The sequence below is a fragment of the Phacochoerus africanus genome, chromosome 6, assembly GCF_016906955.1.
Source record: "Phacochoerus africanus isolate WHEZ1 chromosome 6, ROS_Pafr_v1, whole genome shotgun sequence".
Lineage (NCBI taxonomy): Eukaryota > Metazoa > Chordata > Mammalia > Artiodactyla > Suidae > Phacochoerus > Phacochoerus africanus.
Window position 1 is genome coordinate 7,843,828 of NC_062549.1, and position 24,014 is coordinate 7,867,841.

A 24,014-nucleotide genomic window follows, 5' to 3' on the forward strand; every position below is an offset into this window, starting at 1 on the left:
GAAAAACCCAACCAAAAAAACCCAACCAAAGCAAATCTAACTGAGAGGGTAAAACGATTCCAAAATATTGTTTCATGCTCACAAAGCCTAAAGCAGCTCCACATGAAAGATGAAAATCCATCTAATTGGGCATTTACCTTTGCAGAAATAAAAGGCTCGGTGGAAAGAGAAGAAAAAAGCAACAAGAAAAACAAAAACCCTTTTTCCTCGGAAGTCTAGACTGGAGCCCAAAATAAATCCCTTGCATTTGGCCAAGTAGCGAAAGGCTGTGTTCTCCCTCCCAGCCTCAGAGACCCGCGGCTGGTTGAGAGCCAAACGCCCTCTGAAACGCCCACCCAGCACCCGCAGGCCTCACCCTGTTTGGACCTCAGTTCCAGCCCCCCTGTGCTCCACTGGGATTAGGGTCCTTACCTTGTTTCCCAAAAACAAGCCCTTGAGTGGCTCACCCAAGGTCATGAAATGGAGCAGGACCCTGGACACAAGCCTTTCTGTGTCCCCCTTTCCTTGTTTTAGGAAATAAGTATCAGCCTCCATGACCTTCCCTGAGTTCCAAAGGGGGTTCACACAGTGGCTCATCAGGGAAGCGCGGGAAAGCAGAGACCTGAGAGGAAGCGTCGAGAAACCACAGTGCAGCCGGGGGCAGGGACCCGGTTCCTCCTCAAGGAAATACGCACGAAAATATCTTTGAATTCTGCAGATAAAAGCCTCGACAAATGAAAACCACAGAGGAAGATCACTAAACACCAGTTTTGAAGAAGAATGCAAACTTGCTTCTACCCCATCCTTATCTGGGGCCCTATTTTCCACTCCCCACACTGCAAGACCATCTCCTGTCCTCTCCCAAGGGGGACAGAGTCTTTAAGGCATTAGCCTGCCGTGGCCCCCTTTGCCTGGCAAAGCAATAAAAGCTACCTTTTTCTCCTTCACCCAAAACTCTGTCTTCACGTTGCTATTCAGCACCCGTGGACAGAGGCCGAGTTTCGGCAGCAGCCACCCTGTCACCCCTGTACTCGGATCTTCCCTGTGCCTGCAGTTACCCTCGTGGGAAGCAGGTGGCTCCTGAGAAGGGAAGAAACCCACACTTCCGTCGCCTCGAAGCCCCCTTATGCATCTTCCTCTGCTCAGACCTTGGAGCCCCCACCGTCACACTTCCTACCTCGAACAGGTGAGGGAGCTGGAGGTTAGCCAGGTGACCCGGTCCACATAGGGCCGTGTGCTTAGGAAACCGCCTTGGATTTTGGTGGAGCCACCTCCCTTCATCCTGGTCCCTCAGTGAAACCTACAACGCTTATGACTCGAACCCAGCCAGAACCCAGATTGGGATTTGAACCCACAGGGTTTTTTTCATTAGAATCACTCACCCAGCGTCTGGACTTCCTGAGGTTCAGGTTCTTTGTGTCTCAGCCCAGAAGGAATTCATTGAGCGACAAAGTGGCAGACAAGAAATAGGTTTATTAAGATCGGAGGCAAGTGAGCCGTTAAAAAACACTGCCCCTGAAAGGCTAGTAGAAGGAAAATCCCCCTCGTCCGGACTCGGAAGAGGCGACACCCCAAATCACTCACGAGAAGCGGTCTTGATGCAAACAGCAAGAGGATTTTTATTCCGAGCGCGCTGGGGCCCACAGTCGTACGCCACGCAGGGGTAGAGGACTGCGGCCCCGAGTGCGGAGTCGGGACAGCTTTTATGGGATTTACAACAAAGCCCAGGGTTCACAACAAAGCCCGCGCTTCACAAACCAATCATTTCAAAATATCACAAACCAGTCATTTTAAAACTTCGAGAGCCCGCGCTTCGTGGACCAATTAATTTTAAGTTGTTCTGGAGTTACGTGTTTGTGCCTGTTCCTGGGCGGGGGAGACATATTGTCGCCAAGATATATTTATCAGGATTTTTAACATTTTATGGCGCAACGGATCTTACTGGGGTCGGTTTAGCGATTAACTTCTCCCCCTTTTATCTTATGCAAGCAGCTTTACAGAAGCCAAACAAGCACTTAGGAACCCTTTTCCCTGTTATCTCAAGCAGTTTCAAGAAGTTTCATACCTAGAGGCACGTACTCAGGGGCCTGTTTTTCCCTTCCACATAGTTTTGTACAGAACAGAGAGCAAGCCCTAAAATAGCAGGAAGTATGATCTTTTACCTATAGGGAAGAGGGTCTGGAATTCGAGGGCATTTAGGGCTTTTTATTAACTTCCTGGGTTCTGGGAGGGTTAGGTTGCATTTTCATCCTTTCACCCCGAGGATCAGGTGGGCTCCATTTTTATAATCCAAGTGGGAAAGGGAAAAAGATGCTTTTTTTCTCTTTCTTCGAGTAGACGCCAGGCTTACATCACTAGCTCCTCCTTCATATCCGGTAGGAATGTTTGATGCTGTGAGTTCGAACCAGGAGTGTCGAGGTGCTTATTCAAAGCAGCAGCGGGGTGGTAACTTAATGCTAAGATACACCGAACCATCTCAGGTTTCCGTATAAGGAGTGTCTCCTACTTTGGAAGGTCATCTTTCCTCCAAATTCCTGTCCTTGGTCCCAAGGATCATTATCTCATTGACCTTGAATGCAGGCCTCATTTTATCTATGACTTAATAACCTGAGGCATATCTTAGGTTCTCTAGTTAAGCAATCCTGCTTTGCTCCAAGATGTTCTGATGACTCTCCTGAGCAATTATTAACTTACAGTGATCTCCCAAAGGTCCCTCGGTTTCCCTCTCTCTCTGTGGTCCCCGACTGGGACTTCTGCAACTACCTGTGTAACTTGCCCCCTCCATCCTTATGGCCTTGCCGTCTCCACCTTGCCCCCTCTCCCTCCATCTGAGAACCGTGGCCAAGAAATCCATAAACTGCATCTCAGCATCCTCATTAGATCCTGGAGTCAACTTGGGAGACCAAACGTTGTTATCCTAACAGTGTAATACAGCAGGGCACAACTCAGCATAATACAACAGAGGACAAGACAACGCAGCACCACACCACACCACGTACCAACCACACCTGACACTGACAGTTCATGCAAAGTAGGTATGGATGAACCGCAACCAGAGACAGACTGGGCCCAAAAGCAGTTTAGCATTAGCATGCTGAAGAGGGCCGTGCCCCGGGGAGCCTTGGGGGCGGGCCAAGGCTGGGTTCTGCTGGTCCAGGTCACAGTGGAACCTCCAGAAAGGAGCTGTCAAGCAAAAACCCAGACAGGTCCCTAGATAATTTCCCTGGTATTTAGTTATTTTGCTGATCAATAATTTCCTCCTGGGGGAGGGAGTCAGCCAGTACATGGAGTCAAAGTCCTAGAACAATGGCACAAACAGAATTTAGGAGAAAGGACTGAGGAGAAAAAGCCTCCAGACATCGGGGAGCAGGGATGCTTGCCTGCGCATTTTTTTGGGGGGTGGGGTGTGATAAACTTTTGAACTGTCAGCAAGCAGAGAGGTTAGTGTGTGTGTTCTGTGCTTGTAGGATTTCAAAGGCTGCAATTTCAGTTGATGGATTTTTCTAGAAAACTCTGAGAGTTTGACTGTGGAGCTTCGTGGCAGGTGGTCTCTGGCTTCCCTGGGCCCAGGCCTGACTTCAGTGCTTACCCCGCTGCTGGGCCGGGAGGCACGCTTTCCCTTGTCAGGGCTCTCGTAGTTCCTTTAATATTAGAACCCTCGTCTTTGGGACGGCCCTGTAAAGTCGCTGCTTGTGCTTTTCCCATGATCCCCTTTATCGATGTGGAAACAGACGCAGAGAAGTTACGCCCCTGGCTCAAGGTCACATAACTAGAAAGTGGCAGAGCCAGAATTTGCAGCTTGTTCCACCTCTGCCTGAAGCCCAAGATCCTGCCATTGCCAGGATCTCTAGATCCGGGAACCAGGGAGGGCAGGGCAGCCTCCCTGAGAGGTGCAGCTATGAAACACGTTACACCGGGCGTCTGTCCCCATGCATAGCCCAAGAGGTGTGCCATCTCATCTGATGCCCACGACAAATGGACCCAAGTTCCGTGGCATCATTTTGGGGGGAGGTTCAGGTTTTCTTCCACGCGCCATTTGCCAAAGGCTGTGACGCCAAGCCTTTTCCCGATTTACCCTTTGGGGCTGGTTGGATGGGTTTGTTTAGCCCATGGTAATCTGGCTGGATTCTCAGATCTCTGAGTGGATCCTGCTTTGCTGATTTGCAAGTGCTTGTCCTTTGGCGGCTTGTCTGCATACATTGAATTCAGAGCCCCCTGGTGCCTGGGAGATTGAGGAAGGACTGTGAGCAGGAAGCTTTTGTATAAGTTTGTCATCAGGCAGGTAAACCTACCCAGACCTCTAGACAGGTGTATCTCGGGCTGTGCGCTTCAGGAAAAATGAATAAAGTTGCTCTTGGCAACATGAAAAAATTCCCTTTTAATAACATTTTCACCACAGAGAGAAGGGTTTGTGTTCTCATTACTTGAAAATGCTGTTAATCCTACCTCCTGGTGGAGAGTTTGATGAATAAAAACTGTTACTGGGGAAACATATCATCTGCCACCAACAAGAATGTCTTGGTGGGGGATATTCCTGGTTGTTTCTGAAACCTCACCTTAGATCGCAACACTTTAGTCTTTGGGCGAAAAAGGAAATTAAAACAAAAGAAAGAGATTAGAAGAGCAAGGCTGTGCTTCGCCGGAGAGACATTTCAAGGGAAAAAGACGCCTTTCAGAACAATTTGAAGAATTGGTTCCCACAGAAGGGCGGCTTCTGTTCTTCTGTCTCTAACCTAAGATAGGGGACAAACGGAGCTAAGCAAACGTCGCGCCCAAACCACAGGATTATGTGAATTAAACTGAGGTCTATACAATGTCACACATTGAACAAGGAGAACAAAATGGACTGGCCCCCGGGATGGTTTTGAATATCGAAATAACTTCTGCGTGATCAGGAACCGGCCCCCGGGATGGAGTAAGGGGGGGGGTTCTCCGAACATGAGCCGTGGTGTCATAAGCGGTGACCCGTTACAGAAGGGGGTGGGAGGAAGTCATGTGTTGAGGTGATCAAATGATAATAAGTTACAGAGCTTGCACATCCAAACAGCGTGAAATCAGAAGGAATTATAAAAATCCGAGCATTTTCAAAGATCCTTAGCAGTACCCTTGATCAACCTTCCTTACTCCAAGACTTCAGTTATTCATCAAATGAGTCCTTCCTTGATTCACTCAAGAGAAGTCCTGGCTCTGCCAGTTCCTGGCTGTGTGACCTTCGGCGTGCTGCTTAACCTCTCTGAACTTTCATTCTGAGTGCCTTCTAAAGAGTGAGGCATTCTGAAGCATGCCTGCTTTACAAGTGCTGGCTGAGTACATGCTTTGATCATTGTCTTTCGTGTTTAGACGTCCCTTGCTCAGCTCCCATGAGTTAACTTCGTCACTTTGATGCTGCCTTGTGGTTACCCCTCCTCTGCTCGAATGCTGCCGGTGACGGTCGGCTCTGTGTCCCACACCGCAGCCCTCTGACGCCTGGATGCCTCTGTGGATTAGAAAGTTCTTCCTCACATAGAGCTTCCAACCCAGGGGCGCTTCCTGGAGGAGGTGGTAGGCTGGGGGAATCTCCGGAGCTATCTGAATTTAAGGCTGGAAAGTTTGCTGGGTTTAAGAAGCTGTGGTGTGTCCCATCTAGTGGGAGATGATGCCCACCTGAGACTTTGGACCTGCCCTTAGAGTCATTCCCTGTATTTCATTGCTGAGACTGCTCAGACAGAATCCTGACCCGCGTGACTCCTCAGCCCGCAGAGCCAGGACGAGAAGCCAGCCTCGCGTGCGTTCAAGGCTGCCGTGGCCCGCTTTCACCCCTGGTTTTCTGCCCCCCTTGGGCAGCTCCGGGTGTCAGCAGCAGGTGTGGATCCCCATGCCACGTCTCCAGGTGGCCCTGCTGGCCAGGTCCCCACTAGCGCCCCCTTCGTGTTTACACCATAGCCCCCCGCCCCCAGCAGGTCCGCACTAGTTCGGGCGACCTCGGGCATCTCTCTGTCCTCTCATCCTTCCTTCTTGTCTGCCCAGGAAAGGCCACTCCTGGACTCTCTGGACCCACTTAACCTGCGAAATAGGGCGTTTCTGTCCTGTTGGCAGCATTTTGACGGTTGAGGGGCACATGGAAGTCGCCCCCTTTGACTTGAGCCCCCCACCCCCGGGTTGGGAACAGTCCCTCCCAGCACATCCCTGAGTCTCCCTCCAGTGTCCCCCCCACCCGCCACGTGGTAGAAGCTTCCTGGGCCAGGATCTGCCCTCAGACTTCCTCTCACCCCCCTTGACATTATTCTGAGAATCAGATAAGAGGCCCAAAGCATGAAGTCCCTCCTCCCCAAGCCACGTATTTCAAAGGGCTGGAAACAGGCCAGGTCATGGTGGCACTCCGTGTCACATTCACCGAGGAGAGATGCTGCCTGATGCCAGCGTGTCCTCCAGCCCAGGGTTTTCACCGTCCGTACAGGTGCTCTTCCTCCCACCCTCGTTCTCTGCCTTCCTTCTCTCCCTCCCACCTGTGCCTCTTTCTGCCTTCCGTCTCCCCCTCACCCACAAATCCTGTCCGAAAGAAGCTAGTTATGCCTCCTAATTAGGTCACGGTTGCCTTGAAAACCCACATGCAAATTTCACGAGTTCTCCCGGGTCCGGCAGACAGAGCCGTGCCCATCAGGTGCAGGGAGGCTGCCCAGCCTGCCAGCATCTCCCGCCTCCGGAGCCCAAGTCCATGTACCCAACAAGGAGGGCTGGGGGCACCTCCTGTCCTGGAGGCCACGGGGGCGGAGGCTGGCCAGGGCAGGGGCGGGGAAGTGTCTTCCTGTCCGAGCCTCAGTTTCCCTACTTGTGCTCTGGAAGTACCACTGCCCTCTTTCTGGCTGAGAAACAGGAGATACATCAAACAGGAGGGGTGGAGGGAAGGCCTGGAGAACAGAGGGTCTTAGGAGCTGGGAGCTGGGTGGGAGCTTCTGACAGCAGCAGCAAGGAGGGGGAGAGGCAGTGCACGCAGGACCCCAGGGGGTCACCCACAGCCAGAGCTGGGGTGCCTCCCCAGTCGTGGGATGGGTAGGTGGAAGGGATGCGAGAGGAACACATCAGGGCATCAGCTTGATGGGCACTAAGTACCCTGTCTTCTTCCATTCGTGAGGGGTGATCTTTTCCTGCTGAAAGCCGTTGAGCCAGACCCGTGTTTTTGCAAACCCATAGGCTGAGGTGTGTAGAGAGTGGGAGGCGGAGCCCTGAGCATCATCGAGGGAGTTTTCGTGCTGCTCCCACATAAGAAGGGTTGGTGACCTCATCGCTTTGGGGTTTGAGAGCTGATTGTACTCAGGGGCTGCAAAATTAGAAATTGAGAGCCACTTGGAGGTGTCCAGCCGGGTCCCTAGAGAACTGGGGAGCCGTGGGTGACCGCAGGGAGCACAGCCACAGGACACACCATTGGGCCACACCGTCCCTCTCATTGTGGACCTATGGGATTTTTTTTTCCTTTCTCTCGCTCTCTTTTTTTTCCCCTTTTTCTTTTTAGGGCCACACCCATGGCATATAGATGTTCCCAGGCTAGGGGTCGAATTGCAGCTATAGCTGCCAGTCTACACCACAGCCACAGCAACACGGGACTTGAGCTACAGCTCATGGCATTGCTGGATCCTTAATCCACTGAGCGAGACCAGGGATCCAGCCCACATCCTCATGGATACTAGTTGGGTTCATAACCCACTGAGCCACAGCGGGAACTCTGATCAGTTCTTGACCTCCTTTCCCATGGTCCTCGTGTGTGGGTCAGGAATCCAGATGAAGAAGCCATCCGCTTAAGCATGTGGTGTCTGCCACTGGCTACAGAGTGGCGTGGTTCTTACTTGTGTGCTCGAGGCCTCCTCTGCACCGTGGCCTCCTCCTGGCCACAGCCCAAGAGTGTCCTGCTGTCCCCATCAGGGCGGAGCAGGGTCCGTGCACAGAACAGAAGCAGTGCAGCTGATGCTGATGGAAGGGATTTGGGCTAGTCCTGATCTTCACTCGGAATTAGTCTAATCCCTGAGGCTCTGCTCTTGACTATGACCTTGAGCAAGTTACGTAATCTCTGCAAGTCTCCACAGTGATGAAAATGATAACAATAACAATAACAATAATAATAATAATAATGATAATAATTATGCCCACATCACAGGAGAATCTACTGGGCCTTTGGGTACAAAGGGCTAAAATTTGGCCAAGTGTTAGTAAGCATTTAAAAATGCCATCTGCTCCCTTCGCCACTGCTGGTTTTACCTTGCAATTATTATGAAAGCAACTTCATGTCAGTTCTTATTCCCTTGCTTTGCAGGACAGTCCTCTAAAGCATCGAAGCAGGTACTCTTTCCATTTTACCAGCGAGTAAACTAAGACTCAGAGCAGGGCTGTTTTTCTAAACTCGCATAGCCAGACCTGGCTGACCTCCTCTGCTTGGCCCACCTAGCAGCCGGCCACACGGGCTTGGAACATGACACGACCGCAGGCCTCTGAGCAGAGATTCCTGTCATTTAAAAATGCAGTAATAGTTTGCATCCAGGCCCAGGCTTAATACGGATTCAGATGATGGCTTTTTTGCTTGGAAGAGAAAAGCAATGCTTTATAAAGCAAACGGGCTATGCTCCTCCAGGGTCTCTATTGTGCTGGAGTTGCCCTTCCAGTCCCCAGCTGTACCCCAGGAAGACGCAGCATCGGAGAACACAGCCTCTTATAAGATTTATTGGAGTCCATGGCGCAGGAGATAGGACCTTCAGGGGAGGCATGTGCTGAGAGGGGCGGGGAAGGAATGGTGTCTGGGTCCAGAACGGGAGACGGGAGAGCTGATTTGTTTGACTGGAATTGATCCTCTTTTCAGGGCATCGGCTGGAATTGATGGGCAGTTTTCTCGACTCCAGGTCTCCTGGTTGAAGCCCAGCAGTTTGCACCACTAAAGGCCCAGTTGGTAGCTAGTGGCTTCCAGCTGGATGGAGAGAAATAAGGGGGCGAAATGGGCTGGACTGGGCTGAGAGTAAGTCGGGTTGGTCGCAGGAAGAGCCCTCGGCCTGTGGTCCCCCTGCCTTCCTCTCGGCCCCCCGGCCCTTGGGCCTGCCTCTCTGGGCCCCGGCTTCCTCCCAAGTGATCTCACAGAGTCACATGGGCTTTTCCAGGCCTCCCCCCAAATGGAGAGTGTAACTGATTTGTCTTCCTGTATAGCCTGTGTGCATGAACATACTTCACACTTTTTTTTGTTTGTTTGTTTTTTAGGGCCGAACCCACGGCATATGCATATGGAGGTTCCTAGGCTAGGGGTCTAATTGGAGCTACAGCTGCTAGCCTATACCACAGCCACAGCAATGCTGGATCCTTAACCAACTGAGCTAGACCAGGGATTGAACCTGCAACCTTATGGTTCCTAGTTGGATTCATTGCTGCTGTGGCACAATGGGAACTTCTTCACTGTCATGTCACTCTTTGCATTTTTAAGAGTTGAGCTGGGGAGTTCCTTTTGTGGGGCTCAGCAGTAACAAACCCGATTAGTATCCATGAGGACACAGGTTCGGTCCAACCCCTGGCCTCACTCAGTGGGTTAAGGATCCGGCATTGCTGTGAGCTGTGGTGTAGGCTGGCAGCCGCAGCTCCAATTAGACCCCTAGCCTAGCTTCCTCTAACTGGCTCTGGCTTCTTTCTTCTGGGTAAACATCCCGCCCCCATCAGGAGCTCCAAATAGCATCTGTTTATTGTCAACACCAGATGCCTTTAGACAAATCTGGGGTTGGTTGGGCACTAAATCCTGTTGACTTTACATCTAAAATAGCTCTCGAGTCTTCCACTCCCCATCATGCCCACAGCCCTGCCTGAGCCCTGGCCCTCATCAGCCCTTGATAACTAGCCCCCTGGGGCTGACCTCTTTCTAGCATGAAGGTTAATCAGGTTATATCACTGCCAGCAGCCTAAAGAAAACATTCTGGTTACATCAGCTAGCTTTCTCTGAGTAACAAATAGCCCCCAAACTTAGTGGTTCTAACAACAGATGTTTATTACGTCTGACGCTTTGGTTAGACTGGGTATTTCTTTCGGTCTGAGCAGCCTGGCTAAGGCTCCTTGATTGCCTGTTATTGCATATTATTACCTCCTTTGTCGTGGGTTAATTGACCGTGTGTGGATTTTGCTGTGAATTTTTAAATACATTCATTGTATTAAAGTCAAGGGCTATTAGAGGAAAGATCATAATCAGCTTTTACTCTTAAGTTTCTATAATGATCCGTGTTATAAATATCTTTCTGGACAATTAGTATAATGGAATGGGAGTTCCCCGTGTGGCTCAGGGGTGATGTACATGACCAGTATCCATGAGGATGCACATTCAGTCCCTGGCCTCGCTCAGTGGGTTGGGAGTCCGGCATAGCCCTGAGCTGTGGTGTAGGTTACAGATGGGGCTCGGGTCCAGCATTAATGTGGCTGTGGCGGAGGCTGGCAGCTGCAGCTCCGATTTGACCCCTAGCCTGGGAACTTCCATATGCCACAGGTGTGGCTCTAAAAAGAAAAGAAAAAGTTTAAAGGAATGTTTGCATTGTCACTTGATATATTAGTAAAATTGAACAGTCCATAAAAAATAAGCTGGGGGCTCAGCTGGGAAGGTTCGGATGCCTCCGTCTTCTCCCCAGGTTGTTTCTGGTCCCCCAGGGGGCCAGCTCAGGTGTGTTCATATGGCAGCAGAGTGATTCCCAGCTCAGCCACACAAGCGAGGATGTTCTTGCCTCGTCACTTGTAAGCCTTTCTTTGTGTCATGTGTGTTAGTGGCTTATTGTTCAAAAGCAAGTCACATGGCCAAGTTCAGACTCCAAGGAGAAATGGACCCCACTTGGTGGTGGGAGGGGAAGCAGAGGCACAGCACAGAGGGCCTGCTCCCAGGTGACGTGAGCCAATGGGGCCGCTTCTGCCATCAGCCCTCCCCGCGGCTCAGAGGATCTTTGTAACTTGACAGAAGGGGTATCCTGGGGTGGTCCCTTTCTACCACCTGCCGCCTTGGTCATCCTGGGCGAGTTTGCTCACGTCAGCCCTCCCGGACTCAGCAGCTCATCCGTGTTGGGGGGGTCACTGGTGTGGTCACGTTGGATCTCGTGAGAGGATGAGCTGAGAAAACCCATGGTCTGCACAGCGCAGGGCTTGGGACGCAGTAAGAACTCAGCCGAGGGTCCCAGATCACCATTCTCAGCTGAGGTCTTTCTCAGATGAGCCCTTTCCTGTCCAGCCCCAGCCTGGTTAATCTTAACCTTGATCTCACAGATTGCACTTCCACATCTTCCTAGTTCTTTATCTTTGTCCTTAGAGATACTTCCCCCGAGATTTTGCACTTCAGCATCTCACTTGTACCTTGATGGACGAGCAGCTGAGAATATCATGCCCTCTTCACACTCGTTGTTGGACTGAGCTGGCCGTTTCTTCCCTGGCTCTCCCAAAGGTCGCCCCCATGCTGGCACCTGTTGCCCTGCTTTCCTTATTTGTTTTCTCCACCTGGCTGAGCTCCTGGAGGGCATGGGCTATGCCCCCCTCATGCTTCCCTCTCTGGCTCTTGGCTCCAGGCACGAAACAGAATAGGGGTTTCTTTACAGAATATTTGATGCCTTACTCATCGGGTGAGTGAGTGGAGAGGTGGGTGAGTGCGTTTTAATCATCTTGTCATCTTCAGAAGGTGGCAGGTGAACTAAATGTGTCAAAAATGACGTCACTGGGGACTTCCCACCGTGGCTGAGTGGTAACGAACCCCACTAGTATCCAAGAGGACACGGGTTCAATTCCCAGCATCCCTCAGTGGGTTAAGGATCCAGCACTGCCGTGAACCATGGTGTAGTTGCAGATGCAGCTTGGATCCTGTGTTGCTGTCACTGTGGTGTAAGCCAGCAGCTGCAGCTGTGATTAGACCCCTAGTCTGGGAACTTCCATGTGCCGAGCGTGTGGCCCTAAAAAGCAACAAACAAACAAAAACAAGCCAAAAAAAAAAAACACCCCTGTCTTAACTGTTTCTCCTCTTCCCTTCCAGCTGGTACCACTTTCAGATGCAACCGTTCGGACGCGGAAATGCCGATAGGAGCAATGAGCATCTCCAGGGGCTGTGGCGAGCAGATGCTGTGACCTTGGTGACCAGGACAGCCATCTGAGGACCAGGAATGGATACTCCCTCAGCCCACTGAGGTAATGACTGACTGACTGACTCGCCCTGCACCAGTGAGAGGCGGTTTTTCTGGTTTCTTCCATGGATGACGTTGGGAGGGGCAGGGCGATGCTCCTGCCTCTTGGTCTCTTTGTAACTTGGCATGCTCTCCTGGGATAGTCCATCAAGAGGGAATTGCACCTTCTCCTGCAGGGAAAAATGCAGGCCTTTTAGAGTATCAAGCAACCTCTCTGTTTCTTAAAAGGAAAATCTTCTGAGCTCTCACGAAAACTGGTAAATGCTATCATGACAAGGGCCTGCCATCCCAAAGAAGGCCTGCAGTGACACTGCTGTGTCCTGGAGTGAGTGCTCAGCAGCCAACACTATGACCCACAGGACAAAGCCGGCCTGACCATGTTTTATAAATAAAGTTTTACTGGCACCCAGCCAGGCTCATCCATCAGGGTCGTCTGTGTGGCCCTTGCGACAGAGAAGGTGTGGCTTCGAAGCTGAAAGTAGTTATGATCTAGTCCTTAACAGAAAAAATGTGCCAGGAGTTCCCGTTGTGGCTCAGAGGATTAAGAACCCGACTAGTATCCGCGAGGATATGGGTTCGATCCCTGGCCTTGCTCAGTGGGTTAAGGATGCAGCATTGCTGTGAGCTGAGGTGTAGGTCGCAGAAAGACGTGGTTCGGATCCCGCGTAGCTGTGACTGTGGTGCAGGCTGGCAGCTGCAGCTCTGATTTGACCCCCTAGCCTGGGAACCTCCATATGCTGCAGGTACAGCCCTAAAAAGAAGAAGAAAGAAAAAAGAAAAAATGTGCCAGTCCCCTAGAGCTGGGCTGTCTGGTTAGTGTCTCCACTCCTTGTGTGGCTGTTAAATTTAGTGAATGAGAAGGAAACAAAATTAAACATTTAGTCCTGGGTGGCGCTTACCCCTTTCCAAGTGCAAGTGGCTGGTGGGGCTGGTGGGGCTGATGGCTCCCATTTTGGACCTTGCAGACTGAGAACGTTCCCATCGTGGCCTGGGCAACCTTGACCGCCCGGGGTGCCTGTCCTCACTCCTTCAGCCTCTCACTCCGTGTGGGCATAATTGTAACCCTTGAGGAAGAAGGCAGGTTGGTGTGTGTATGTGTGTGTGCAGGTGTGTATGTGTGTGTAGCTGTTCTGTGTCATTATTGGCAAGACGTGTTTCTACCTACCTACTCATTTATAAAAATGGAATTCCTTTTTTAAAAAATCTTTTTTTTATCAGAAATTCTTATTTGGGAGGTCCCATCTTGGCTCAGTGGTTAACGAACCCTACTGGGATCCATGAGGAGGCACGTTTGATCCCTGGCCTCACTCAGTGGGTTAAGGATCTGGTGTTGCCGTGGCGTAGGCTGGCAGCGATAGCTCCTATTTGACCCCTAGACCGGGAACCTCCATATGCCAAGAGTGCAGCCCTAAAAAGAAAAAAAGAAATTCTTATTTGGTTTTCCTTTGGGTTTTGTGGGGAAGGTGGCCTCTGTGTACAGCGGTTTGATGTGGGATTTCAGTTCCCTGACCAGGGATTGAACCTGGGCCACAGAGGTCAAAGTGCTCAATCCTAACAATTAGGCCACCAGGGGACTCCCCCCAAATGGAATTACTTTTAACATTTCTTTGGGCAGTCGACCTGTGGTCTCTGCATGAGTCCATGTAGAAACTAAGGTGCTTGGGTCTTGGGATTTATTTGTTTTATGTGTGCAGATAGGGAGCTGTAAATACGAGCTTCAACCCCGCTAAGGTCACAGGCAGGCAGACACAGGATGGGGCCTCCTGTAAAGGGAAGAAGCAATGGCCACGGTGTTCCCCCAGGCTGAAGATAGGGGTTAGGGAGATAAGAAACAAGGAGAGGACAGGAAATGAGCTGAAGATAAGCTATCTTTGGGTTCTGGAGGAATGAGGAAGGATGAAGACCAAAGCTGATAGGGAAAGAGTCACAGGCTTACTTTCAAAGAAGCGCTGAACACGGAAAAGATGGTTGGGATCTAATCACATCTCAGAGCTGGGCACAGCTGGTTCCATACAACAGGCCTGTGGGGAGAGCCTTGGACTTGGCAGTAGTCCTGCCATCTTGGATGGGTCAGGACGGGGGCATAATAGGAGGTTCCACTTGTTGATTAAGCCAGCGTGCAGGGAGGAATGACAGGATGCCCAGTGGTCAGGATGGGTTCCAAGACGGAACAGAGAAAAAGTTCTAGGTGGCCAAGGGGCCTGGACAAAGACCCCAAGTTGTGTCTTTCCAAGCTGGGCTTCCTCACCCTTGGGTGGCCCAGGGCCAGGAAAGAACAAAGTAGAAATTCAGATGATGAAAAAAGATCGATTTGCTTCCTAGACATCTAGGTCTGAAGATGGCTTCTGCCCCTCTTCTCTTGGTTGGCTTTCAAGCTCCTCACTCTTAGAGGTGCGTGTTGGGTGCATTGGAACAGGTATTTCTAAAACAAACCTTCAAATAATGGGGTGTAATGAAGACATTAAGTAATCAGAATTAAGAATAATAAAGGTATTCACTTTGTAATTCCAAACACATCAAGAATGATGAAAACGATGGTGGTGATTGACAGTGATGATACTGTTCATCTCTTTCCAACTTACGACATGGCAGATGCACTGTTCTGCAAGTAATAATAATGACTATTATTATAGCCTGAAATTACTGGGCATGTGCACACAATGTGCAGACCATCGTGCTAAGCCTTAAATCCGCTCTTTCTCAGTCATATGAACCCTGAGCGTTCTTTTCAATTCACAATTTTTTTCAATTATTTTGTTGTTACGTCATTGCAATTTACAGAGATGCTGAACACATGGCCAAAAAAAAAATCGTGGATACCTTCATCAAGGCTTCTCAAGTATTAATGTTTTGTTGTATTCCTAAAATTACAGATTTTTTTTTTTTTTTGGTCTTTCTGTCCTTTCTAGGGCCGCACCCTCGGCTTATGGAGGTTCCCAGGCTAGGGATGTAATCAGAGCTGTAGCCACCAGCCTACACCACAGCCACGCCAGATCCGAGCTGCATCTTTGACCTACACCACAGCTCTTGGCAACGCTGGATCCTTAACCCACTGAGCGAGGCCAGGGATCGAACCTGCAACCTCATAGTTCCTAGTTGGATTCGTTTTTGCTGCGCCATGACAGAAACTCCCACAGAATTCTTATATCCACAACACAGCTGAGTCAGAGACTTACCATTGATGTGTAGTTCAAGACATTAACTTTTTTTTTTTTGGCTGCACCCATGGCATATGCCTGGCTGGGAATTGAACCTGAACTTCCACTGTGATCCAAGCCCCTGCACTTGGATCCTTAACCCACTGAACCATAGTGGGAACTCTGATGTTAACTTTTTTTGGACACATTCAAGCCAGTGATTTTCCAGAATGTTCCTCAGTTTGTGTTTGTCTGATGTTGCCTTATGGTTAGATTTTGACTTGTATGCTTCTGTAGGAATCCCACAGAACTGATGTTGGATTGTCAGGGCCTCATGCTGGGAGGCTGAGGGTCTGTCCTGCAGCTGGTGATGGTGCTTTATCATTCGGTCAAGGTGGCATGTGCCAGGTGTCTCTACCGGAAGTTACTCTTTCACCTTCATAACCATTAAGTGTCTTAAGGGGAGCTTCTCTGAGACTTTGTATTGTAAATATCCTGTCATTCTTTAACCTATTGTCCCCTAGTTTTAGCATCTATGGACAGTTCTTCCTTGAATCACTTTATTAGCATGGATACCAAATAGTGATTTTTCTAATCTCATCATTTCTTTTTCAGTCGTTAGTTGGTTTTCCGCTGTAAAAAAGAACTTTCTTCCTTTCACCCTTCCTTTCCTCTCTCCACCCTTTCTTTTCGTGAGTTACTCGTGGACTGGAATTTTACTCAGTAGGTTTGAATCTCCGGTTATCTTTTTTTTTTTTTTTTTTTTTTGCTATTTAAGTCATCCCAAATGTATCCAGTGGAGGCTGACTCCTGTGTCTTTTTAACATTCCTCTCTTGTTTTTTGAGCATTCACTTGTTCGTGCAGCACGATAGTCTAGCCTCATTTTGTGCTTTCCCCGCCCCAGCCTCGGAATCAGAATTTTCTCAAGGAACCCTGGCTCCTTTCTTGCAGGATGGTGTTTAGAAATACCATCTGGTCTCAAGAGGTGTCCATTACTGCTGGGATAGCATTGCTCCCAGGCCCTCTGAGGAGACAGAGCTGGGCAGTGTGAAATTGTGCATGCGTGTGTGTGTGTGTGTGTGTGTGTGTGTGTGCGCACCATGTTTATAGACACATGCACACCCATCCATACATCCATCCGTTCACAGCACATGTATGTGTGTGTAAATGCACATACACATCATCTCCATTATTTCTAAATCAACCTCTCTGTGTGTTAAACCACCATGAGTGCACGCTGATGATGCCAGAATGTTCTTGAAATTCACGTCTGTCTAAATGATGCTGCATAATTGCTTCTCGGCCTTTTGGCCAAGATGAGGTGTAAATGATGCTGCACAGCCACCCTGCCCCCACCATCAGTGCCACCACCCGTCACATCTATTAAACTGTGGATTAGGTCCTGTCCAGCCCCTTTCCTCGCTGCTCCTGCTCACAAAAGCCCAATGGCCCAAGTTCAGAGGAAGAGACAAGATTCTGAAAAGCTAATTCACTTGTGCAAAGGGGTGTCACTCGTGCACGTGGCAAGCTCGCAGAGAGGAGGGCCTGTCTGCAGGTGACATTTGATCAGGAGGCCCGGGGAGACGGTACTGTCCCAGAAACAAAAAGAGCAAAAGGTGGGAGCAAAAAGACCCTTTGTCCCCATGGACCTGGGGTCTCTGACCCCCACAGCAGCAAGAAAGCCAAAAGTGGGGGGTGGATGTCCACCTCCCTTGCACCCCAAGACCCGTGCTTGTGCCCTGGGTCACTGAAGGTGTCACGTGACGTAGATCAGCAGGTGCTGCGATCCACGTGGCGCTGGGGGAATGGGCCTCTGAACGGGATCGCCTGTGTGCCTGCGTCACGTCGCTGCAGGGTTCGGGCGCGCGTGGCTGCTGTCCTTGCTTGCACAGACCTTGAGCAAGTGGAGGGTGTGATTAGGGAACTGGGCCTCTCTGGGGCGAGGGCGTTTCCTCCCTTGCAGTGGGGCTTTCCTGGGTGAGCTGCTTAAGCACAGAGGCTTAAACAAAACATATTTGTACCCCCAGCTCCAGGCCGGATATATGCAAAATGTGCAGTCAATAAATGTTGATTTCATTCACGCATCAACAATGAGATTTCTGTTTTGTTGCTGTTTTTTTTTTTTTTTTTTTTTTTTGCTTTCTAAGGCTGCATCCACAGCATATGGAAGTTCCCAGGCTAGGGGTTGAATTGGAGCTGCACCTGCAGGCCTACCCGCAGCCACAGTAACACAGGATCCGAGCTGCATCTGCGTCCTGTACCAAAGCTCATGGCAATGTCAGATCCTTAACCTTCTCTGCAGGGCCAGGGATTGAACCCATCTCCTCATGGATCCTAGTCAGATTTGTGACCGCTGAACCACGACGGGAACTCTCTGAGATCTCTGTTATGTGCCAGGCACGGGACCGACTCTGGGGAGTTCCCATCCTATAGCAAAGAGTGGGGAAGGGAGGAGACTGATAGAGCAGGAAAAAATATATATGAATGGTACTGTCGGGGGCTAGCAGGGGACCAGGGGGCAGTGTAGGTGTGGTGGTCCAGGAAGGTCACTTGGAGGAGATGTTTATGGAACCAAGTCCCACGGCTGATAAGACAGAGAGGACAAACAGTGCCGAGTGGGGGGAGCAGGGGCTGCCGATCAAAGGCCAGGCCAGGCCGGGGACTCATTTAATCTCCGCCAGGGACTCTCTAGGGACCTGCATCCCGGAGAGCCAGGCCAGTTTTCTCCACGGCATCCTTTCCAGGCCTGAAGAGTCCCTGGGTCCGGGCACTGTCCCTCACACCTCCAGCATTTCCTCCAAAAAGAAAAAAAAAAAAGTGATCAGCCGGCCCGCAGACAGATGGGAGGCCAAGGCATTTTGCATAGATCTCAGCACAGCCGGCGGTCATTAGCTGTGACAGCAGACAGCAGGGGAAAGCCGGTGGGATTCCTGTGGCCAATAACCTTTAAGAAAAGAGCACTGGTTCCAGGAACAGGGCCCTGTTTCCCCGGAAGAGAGGAGGCCTGGCGCCGGCCTCCTGAATATCTGAGAGGCTGTCAGGGGGAGGAGGTTGCACTTGTCCTGGGCGGCTTAGAGGAGGGAATCCAAGAGGAATGAGTGAAAGTCACTGGTTTCAGTTCACGGGGTGCTTCTTCTTCCTTCTCATCCCCCAGTTGATTCATGCATCGCTTCATTCCTTCAGTCATTCAGCAAACAAAAGCCTGGCACTGTGCCAAGCGCTGGAGGCAAAACAGAACAAGATAAGGGCTGTGTCCTCAGAATGTTAAGAATTTAATGGGAGAAACAGACGGATGAGCAGATCCGTGGTATACACGGATCCAGTTCCCAGTTCTGTGAGGCCTGAGGCTAGTGCACTTTGGGGAGTTCTCTTTAAGGAAAAGAATACAACAAGTTGCCGTCATGAGGCAGTGGAAATGAATCCAATGAAGAACCATGAGGTTGCGGGTTCGATCCCTGGCCTCGCTCAGTGGGTTAAGGACCCGGCCTTGCCGTGAGCTGTGGTGTAGGTCAGAGACGCAGCTTGGATCCCATGTTGCTGTGGTTGTGGTGTAGGCCGGCGGCTATGGCTCCCATTAGACCCCTAACCTGGGAACCTCCGTATGCCACAACTGCAGCCCTAAAAAGACCAAAAAAAAAAAAAAAGAATGCAAGGTTGGGCACTTAACATACAAACCCTAGACAAGTGGGTTGCCGCGGTGGGGCCCTGGAGCTTAAGCTTCCTTGGCATGGCCCAGGCCCCCTCTGGGGTGGGGGAAAGTGCTTGTTGTCACTGTACCTGGAGCCACCGGGCTGGCTGGGCATGAGAGTTTGTTCCCTGCAGGAGGCTGGACAAAGACTTGGCAGAAAGGCGGGCAGTGGGAATTCTGGTGTCCCTGTAGTAGGGTGGCCTTATCTTCTGGGTCCTCTGAGCTCTTATTCTTGGACAAGTGATGCTGGGATTTTCTTTTTTCTTTTTTTTCCTCTAATTTTTTAAAACTCTTTCAAAAACTCACGTATGGTTGATTTACAGTGTTGTGTCAATTTCTGCTGGACAGTGCAGCGACCCAGTTATACTTTCACATATTTGCTTTTTCTCATATCATCCTCCATCGTGTTCTAACCCAACAGCCTGGACACAGGTCCTTGTGCTGTACAGTAGGACCTCATGGCTTACCCATGGTACATGTAATAGTTTGCTAGTAGCATCCATGTGGCTGCAAATGGAATTATTCCTCTTTTTTATGGCTGTGTAGTATTCCATTGTGTATATGTGTCATATCTTCTTAATCCATTCATCTATTGATGAACATTTAGGTTGCTTCCATGTCTTGGCTATTGTGAACAGTGCTGCAGTGAGAATTGGGGTGCAAGTATGTCTTTGAATTGTAGTTTTGTCCAGATCTATGCCTAGGAGTGGGGTTTCTGGATCATATGGTAGTTCTATATTTGGTTTTCTGAGCAGTCTCCATACTGTTTTCCAGGGAGGTTGCACTAATTTACATTCCCACCAGCAGTGTAGAGAGGCTTTCTTTTCTCCACACCCTCTTTGCTGCTGGGATTTTCAAAGGCGCTTCCCTTCTGAGACCTACTTCTGAGACTGTGTTTTAGGAAACTGCCTGGACTTACGGAGTGTAAGTCTTGGTGGAGTGTCTGTGAGCACACGCAGAGGGCTGACAGGGGCCACCCACTCTTCTGAGAGCCCCCAAGACCCACAGCTTTGACCCCACCACCACTCTGAGAGCCGGCTGCTGTGATTCTCCCTGTTTTACTGATGATGGAACACAGAGAGGTTAAGTGACTTACTCACATATGCACAGCTGGTAAATAGCAAGCTGCATGCTGGAAACACCCCCAGTGGCCAGTATTGGGGAACAGCTGCAGTACAACCTCGGATGGGATCATGCCTGTTCGATGAATGCGAAGAGGTCTTACTGGCACGTTGAGATGCTTTGATGAGATGCGAAGGTGGACTATGGCGGCAGTTAACACTGTCTGCAGTCACTAAACGCTAATAGCACTCGGACCCTCTCCCAGCCTTTGTACCCTCTGCTGGATGCTTCTAATGGCTTGTGTGTTCATACTTCCATTCAGTGGATTTTAACTGAGTCCCTGTTATGTGCTGGGTGCAGGGCATACGGCGGCGACAAACTCAGATGTGGTTTCTGCTGTCGTGCAGCTTCGTTGCCTTGCAGGTTTCTTCCGTCTGTGCCTCTGTCCCTGCTTTCTCCCTCCATGTCGCCCCAGGCGCACCTTCCCAGGGCCCTCAGATCCAGCCCCTCCCTGCAGGGGCTCGTCCCTCATTTGGAGCCTGGGCCAGGCCCTCACAGGCCTCCTCATAGGTGTCAGCAGGTGTAGCTCCCATGCTTACCGTCTTCCAGAAGGGTCAGGCTTCTGACAGCTGCAGGGAGCACCCTGCTCCCTGGACATCCAAAGAGCCAGCCCTGGTGGACAGCTGGGCTGGAAGGAAGGAAGCACGAGCCCTGGATTCCTAAGAACAAGCTTCCAGACAGTTCTCCGCTTGCCAACTGTTCTTTTTTAACCCACCAAGCTTTGTTCTCTTGATAAACGGGGCCAGTCTCATCCAGCAGGAAAGACGGACCCCATCGGAACCTGAGCTCTCTCTGGTTTAAGGTCCCAGCGGGGGACCCGCCTGGTGGGCACCTGTGTCCGCCTCTCTCCAGCTCTTGGGCGGGAATTTTGCTTTTCTGCGACTCAGCTTCTCCTTCTGTAAGAAAGGAGAAAAATCACAGGACCCTTTGGGAGGGATGCTGAGGATTAAATGAGATAATGCTTCAGGAAGCTGGGCACGGTGTCTGGCCCACAGCCCGTGCCGGGTACGGTACAGCCATGTTCTTGTTATCACCGTGTTATAGCTGAGCTGCTCTGGTGGCACGTGGGTGAGCCGTGAGGGTGGCTGAGAAGGGGTCTGGCTCCAGCAAAGACCTTTCTTCCAGGCAAGGATGGACATTGCAGGGGTGGCTTCTGTGGCCGGGCCCAGAGGCCTTAACGATGCTGGAGTCACAGGAGGAGGGAAAATCCACCCAGAGCGTGGACGTCTGCTCTGTGCTTTCAGGAGCCAAGTTCCCAGCCTGAGACATCCTTAGAAGAGTAGTTTGTACTCAAGTCGGGTCCAGCCGATAAGCGTTTGGACACTTACCAATAACCTTTTTGTTCCCAAAGGCATCCGATTGTGCCTTCCCTGCTTTCAGTGACTGTGCCCCTTCAGGCCCCGGGACAGAGTCCAATTCCGTAGCAGGACAGCCAGGGCCATCACGACCTGGGCCCTGCCAAGATCCCTGGCCTTCCTACTGCTCCCTGGCCCCGGTGGTTCTTGCTGTGATTGCAAAATGCCTCTCAGCAACCCCCGTCAGGGAACTTTGGAAAAAACCCGAAGTTTATCACTTGTAAGCTCTGGAGGCACATGGCATGGCTGGGGCCATGCAGGAAGGTGGTTGGGGCGGGGTTGGCATACACAGAGCTGGGGTTCTGCATTGATTGGGATCGAGGCGGCGTGCCCCGTGTTTTGCAGAATCACTCTACTGGCAAATTTAAAACAGAGGAGTGAGAATTACAGCATGGGAAGGGTAAGGCGAGGCCACCCATAAGGTCAGTTGTCTAGATCCCTCAGGGCTTTCGAGAATAGGGAATTGAATGGGTGGGGCCACCTGGCTGTTTATCAAGTTTGTAGCTGTAGTGATGTGTTTATTCAAGAAGAACAATCATCTTTGAAATAGATGCTTAATGTGAAAAGCTTCAGGTCAACCACTTATTTTACCACCAAAAAAGCTAACTGGTAAACATTTACGCACAGATGCACAGATACAGATGTTTGGCTTTAGATGGGGACATAGATAGAGCTGCCTGCTTTGTTCTCATTTCCCTAAATAACATTCCCTCTAAATGAAGTCACTTCCCTGAGTCCATTGTCCTTCCTGCAAAACTCAACTCAAGCACCATCTCTTCACATCCTCCGCCACCCCTCCTCCTTCCAAATGTCCCCAAACACCTCGTGCGTGTCTGACTCTCAACACACTGACCCCACTCCGGTGCCTGGCTCTGGAGCGTGTCCCTGTTCGCTGTCAGCCCAGGAGCTCCACGGAGAACAGGAGCGCGTGATGCATCTTCACGGGGCTGTACGGAGAACCCACCTGTGCCAGGTGCATCTCTGCATCTCCAGGGCCGAGAACGGGCATCTGAAAGCTGGCACAGTTTGCCCACTTGTCTCAGCCCCCAGAACCAGCCCTGGCTATTGGTGTTGGTTTGGTAAACACGAGGTCCAGCCACCTGACTGCTCTGCTGGGCTGGATGCGGGCCTGGGCCTCCTCAGGGCTTATTTCTATCTTCCCCTCCTCTGGCATCACCCTGCCTGCCCCACTTCCACAGACCTCCGCCTCCAGCTTTTGGAGAGCCGGAGGTGGGGGAGCCTGTGTCTGCGGGCTCATGGTCCTTACGGGCCGGCCACCTTCTCTGTGTTGCCCACAGCTCGGTCACCCCGGGTGCTTGCAGAACCTTTGCTGTTTATAGATCCGCACGCCTTGGCCTCTGTGAAGCAGGCACGTCCTGCCAGAATGGCCCACCGACCTCTCGGATCAGGATAATGAGGCAGAGGAAGAAGGACGTGGGAGGGAACCAAGGCCAGCCTGTCTGAGAGCCGCTTGGGCCAGCGTGTCCTGTGCACTGTGTCAGGGGCTGTGCAGGCGAGAGACGCCACCAGGGGCTCAAGGACCTTCACATAGACTCTTAGTCTCAGCCACTGAACATACCCTCCGTGCTGGGGGATGGGCCCTCAGAAAAGGGGGAGGAAGGGAAGGTCTTTGGGGCAGGGGAGGGGGATATGCAAAGCTCAGCCTCAGCCTTTGAAAATCCACATCAGTTCCAAAAAAAAAAAAAAGATAAAAGGTCAGTGTGGATGATTCAGCCACAGCATTTGAACCCAAGGAGGAGGAATCCGGAGGGTCTCTTGGTAAAGCACTGGCTCCTCTTCCACCTGCTTCATTCATTCATTCGACCAATAAACACTGATGGGACCCCCTCCTAGTGCCGGGCGGGTCCAGTGAGCTGGGGCTGCTTCTGTCAGCGGACGACAGTTCCTTGTGAGATGGACGTGGGTTTCTGATAAAGGACGGAGTTAACACCTCGGTTCAAGGGTTTGTAGCAGACGGGAGAAGAGAGGAGGGGAGTTAGGAGCCTGCTGGGGGCGGCGACGGGCTGGGCACGCTGACAGCAGAAAGGTGCGCAGAGACCTGGAGGCGGTGAGGGATCCAGGTGGGCACGGGGGGTGGCGGGGGACAGTGGTGACCAAGCCCTGGGCGGGAGGGGTGCGCCTGGTGAATCTGACAGGCAGAGGACTCAGGCTGCCCTGCTGAGTGAGTGAGGGGCCAGCGGAGGGCCAGAGAGGAAAGGGGATGAGGACTGTAGGGGCGCTTGTTTCCAAGGGTGACCCTGTGCTGCTGCTGCCTTTTTTTTTTTTTTTTTTTTTTCCGGCTTTTCAGGGCCACATCTAAGGCATATGAAGGTTCCCAGGCTCTGGGTTGAGTTGGAGCTATAGCTGCCAACCTACACCACAGCCACAGCAACTTGGGATCCAAGCTGCATCTGTGACCTACACCACAGCTCACAGCAATGCCCGATCCTTAACCCACTGAGTGGGGCCAGGGATCGAACCTGGGTCCTTCTGGATACCTAGATGGGTTCGTTACAGCTTTGCCACAGTAGGAACTCTGACCCTGTGCTTCTTGATGGATTTGAGTGACTCCCTGTGACTAATTTCTTAAGCTTC

At 51.1% G+C, this 24,014-nt stretch overlaps 1 protein-coding gene across 2 annotated transcripts in view; it reads left to right on the forward strand.

The window, feature by feature from the left end:
* The window catches only part of ST3GAL1 (ST3 beta-galactoside alpha-2,3-sialyltransferase 1), a 91,166-nt gene that overhangs the window by 9,436 nt on the left and 57,716 nt on the right, over positions 1-24,014 (forward strand). The window contains exons 1-2 of one of the 2 annotated variants that reach the window (XM_047783209.1): positions 6,368-6,415; positions 11,969-12,120. The gene's annotated coding sequence lies outside the window, so the exon portion shown is untranslated. Of the gene's footprint in view, positions 1-6,367; positions 6,416-11,968; positions 12,121-24,014 lie in introns of those variants that run through there. The other variant, XM_047783208.1, reaches the window with a different exon arrangement.